The following is a 4,544-nucleotide window of genomic DNA, read 5'->3' on the forward strand; positions in this document are numbered from 1 at the left end:
CCCCTCTTTATCATTCACTGGCTTGCACTGTGGCATTGAGGAGTGCTCGGTCACCCTCCCAGGTGTATATCGCTCGCTGAGTGACCCCTGGTTTGCCAATCCCGAACGATGCGCAGCTACCCAGGGCCGACGAGCCGCAAACACGGCGAAACACGTGTCCTCTGGTGCTGTCGCATCGTTCATTGAGTATCTGTTTCTCTACGTGCAGCCATAGAAGCCATCTTAACTGTAAGTTTGAATTTCAAACACGTCTAGCATCATTTACCTATTTTTTTAATGGCTTTTCCCCCCTCTTTATAATTCACTGGCTTGCACTGTGGCATTGAGGGGTGCTCGGTCACCCTCCCAGGTGTATATCGCTCGCTGAGTGACCCCTGGTTTGCCAATCCCGAACGATGCGCAGCTACCCAGGGCCGACGAGCCGCAAACACGGCGAAACACGTGTCCTCTGGTGCTGTCGCATCGTTCATTGAGTATCTGTTTCTCTACGTGCAGCCATAGAAGCCATCTTAACTGTAAGTTTGAATTTCAAATACGTCTAGCATCATTTACCTATTTTTTTAATGGCTTTTCCCCCCTCTTTATAATTCACTGGCTTGCACTGTGGCATTGAGGAGTGCTCGGTCACCCTCCCAGGTGTATATCGCTCGCTGAGTGACCCCTGGTTTGCCAATCCCGAACGATGCGCAGCTACCCAGGGCCGACGAGCCGCAAACACGGCGAAACACGTGTCCTCTGGTGCTATCGCATCGTTCATTGAGTATCAGTTTCTCTACGTGCAGCCATAGAAGCCATCTTAACTGTAAGTTTGAATTTCAAACACGTCTAGCATCATTTACCTATTTTTTTAATGGCTTTTTCCCCCTCTTTATAATTCACTGGCTTGCACTGTGGCATTGAGGAGTGCTCGGTCACCCTCCCAGGTGTATATCGCTCGCTGAGTGACCCCTGGTTTGCCAATCCCGAACGATGCGCAGCTACCCAGGGCCGACGAGCCGCAAACACGGCGAAACACGTGTCCTCTGGTGCTGTCGCATCGTTCATTGAGTATCTGTTTCTCTACGTGCAGCCATAGAAGCCATCTTAACTGTAAGTTTGAATTTCAAACACGTCTAGCATCATTTACCTATTTTTTTAATGGCTTTTCCCCCCTCTTTATAATTCACTGGCTTGCACTGTGGCATTGAGGAGTGCTCGGTCACCCTCCCAGGTGTATATCGCTCGCTGAGTGACCCCTGGTTTGCCAATCCCGAACGATGCGCAGCTACCCAGGGCCGACGAGCCGCAAACACGGCGAAACACGTGTCCTCTGGTGCTGTCGCATCGTTCATTGAGTATCTGTTTCTCTACGTGCAGCCATAGAAGCCATCTTAACTGTAAGTTTGAATTTCAAACACGTCTAGCATCATTTACCTATTTTTTTAATGGCTTTTCCCCCCTCTTTATAATTCACTGGCTTGCACTCTGGCATTGAGGAGTGCTCGGTCACCCTCCCAGGTGTATATCGCTCGCTGAGTGACCCCTGGTTTGCCAATCCCGAACGATGCGCAGCTACCCAGGGCCGACGAGCCGCAAACACGGCGAAACACGTGTCCTCTGGTGCTGTCGCATCGTTCATTGAGTATCTGTTATATATATATATATATAGAGAGAGAGAGAGAGAGAGAGAGAGAAGTTCAAAAAAGACGCGGAAACAGATTTTAGGGAACTTACAAACACTAGTTTATTATATAGGGAGACGTTAAAAAGTAAAATGATGGGCAAGGGGTCGACGTTTCGACAGTGGCACTGTCTTCGTCAGGACAAAAGATGCGTAGGTGGTTGCAGGTTACTTAAATAGGTTTGGTACATGACGTCATAATTGGTACGGGCACGCCAGAGGCGTTTGTCAGTTTGTCAAATTCGGGAATATTCCAGAAGCTCAAGTCCGGGTGGTGATGTCCTTCCCCATAGGTCACTGTCCGCTTTGGGGAAAATTCCTGGGTAGGGTTAGCGCTGCTTGGAACTTTGCTGAAAAAAAAAGAGAGAGAAAAGAAAATAGAAAAGAAACGAAAAGGAAGAAAGTGTGGCTCATCTAGGCGGCCAGATTTCTTACCGTTGAAATTGCTCCCAGTTCTTCGTTAATGGTTGATTGGAATTTGTAAATGAGATAAGATTCGCGTTGTTCCCTGCACGAATCTTAGCTAAAATTTGACTGGAGAATGAAAAGTGCCACATTATTTAGTGAATGAGTGAATTACCTGGTTGTTTCCAATAGCGAGAGACCGCGACGTTTTACTTTTTTTGTAGCGTCAGCCCGGTGGTTGTTGAACCTGATCCGAAATGATGTCTTAGTCTGACCTACGTATTGTGCTTGGCACATGCCGCACTGAATGACATAAATGACGTTAGATGAAATACAGTCGAAGTCGCAATTAATTTTGACCGAAAAATCGGAATTAATGCTTTTAAGTACTTGGGTGCTTTGGATTAATTTGCATATTTTGTACCTTATGCAAATTAATGCAAAGCACCCAAGTACTTAAAGCCAAACCTCCCGGTCTCTCGCCATTTCAAACAACCAGGTCATTCACTAAATAATGTGGCACTTTTCATTCTTCAGTCAAATTTTAGCTCAGATCGGTGCAGGGAACAACGCGACTCTTATCTCATTTACAAATTCCAATCAACCATTAACGAAGATCTGGGAGCACTTTCAACGGTAAGAAATCTGGCCGCCTAGATGAGCCACACTTCCCAAGCAGCACAATGTACTGAAAGTCCAGTGCAATAGGGGTGGACGGGTAGGTGGAATACCTTGAAGACACTCTTGAAACTAAGGAACAGTGATAAGACACATACCGTCCACCCCTATTGCACTGAACTTTCAGTACATTGTGCTGCTTGGGTTGCTTCCTTTTCGTTTCTTTTCTGTTTTCTTTTCTCTCTTTTTTTCTCAGCAAAGTTCGAAGCAGCGCTCACCCTGCCCAGGAATTTTCCCCAAAGCGGACAGTGCGTAAGTGGAGTAAGCAAGTAAGCGGAAAGTGACCTACGGCGAATGACATCATCACCCGGACTTGACCTTCTGGAATATTCCCGAATCTGACAAACTGACATACGCCTCTGACGTGCCCGTACCGATTATGACGTCATGTACCAAACCTATTTAAGTAACCTGTAACCACCTACGCATCTTTTGTCCTGACGAAGACAGTGCCACTGTCGAAACGTCGTCCCCATGCCCATTTTACTTTTTAACGTCTCCCTATATTTCATTTCATTTATTATTATACCACAAGTTGTACAGGGGCAACCAAAAAGCAGCAACATGTGCTGCTTGATATAATAAACTAGTGTTTGTAACTTCTCTAAAATCTGTTTCCGCGTCTTTTTTGAACTTCTGTAAAACTTCGTGGACGTTTGATAATCCTCTTACCTGTTCAACGTGCAGCCAAAGAGCCTCTGCTAATTTTCTTCACTTCATACTTTACTGGCTTCGCACTGGGCTTTCAGAGGTGAGTTTCTCACCCTGACGGGAGAGCATCACGTTCCACGTGACCTTCCGACGCAACTCGCTCAAACGTCGCCCACCTACGCATTGCTGATGAAGGCCCAATAAGGCCGAAACAGCTGTCCAATGCTGGTGTGGCGACGTTTGGGACTCATATATATATATATATATATACACTCTTAAAAAAGTGTGTACTTTGGGAGTAGAAAGGGTGTAACGGCTTCCGGTACTCCCTTCGGAGTTAAGTAACTCCTTTTTGATGGTTGCTACGCCCCTGTCGACATACATGGGGTTTAAGTACACCCGATGATGATGAAAATGATGATAACAACATTTCACGCATTCCATCATCCAGTGCCCTATACAATACGCCAGTAGCATTTAAAAACATAGCTGACTGTCCCCGTCTATAGTTGCATCTTTATGTTCTGCCTGGGTCAAATGCAATAACTAGGACGATGAAGAAAGGGCACGACGGCGGCTTGCCATGGATTGGTGCTGCGTATAGAGGCACATTAGGGTGCAGAAACTGCATGGTGTTGATTCAAGCGCTCTGGACTCCAGTTTGCGTCAGCTCATTAATTGGTACTGGGAGCCACTACGCAAGAGTATTACGTTGGAAATTACGCACCGCAATTCTGGGCAAAGAATGCATATTGCATCAAATGTTTAAGATCAGATGAATTTGATTAAGGGATATTTGGGCTTGTCATTCTCTTAATTTACTCTGTGGCCACTATTAGATTTTATTGCACAATGAGCTGCATGTTAAATAATGTTCCGTTAGATATTCAACTATATTGGCTATCGCGATACTCGTAGAACCATCGTACATTTGGTTATTGTTCACCTGCAAGTCCCACATTGGTGTCACTTCAATGCCAAAGTTTTTTTTTTTTTTGATTGCGTGTTAGCGCCGCGAAGCAACTATGGCAATGAGCAGCGTACAGATATGGACTGACAGAGAGAGGACAGCAGGAAGTAGTGGGGGACAGGGGGCTTAGTATGCGTCCTGGGTCGACTTCAGGGGGAACGGTGCCGAAATCTGGACGTC

This window comes from Ornithodoros turicata, chromosome 1 (assembly GCF_037126465.1).
Source record: "Ornithodoros turicata isolate Travis chromosome 1, ASM3712646v1, whole genome shotgun sequence".
Lineage (NCBI taxonomy): Eukaryota > Metazoa > Arthropoda > Arachnida > Ixodida > Argasidae > Ornithodoros > Ornithodoros turicata.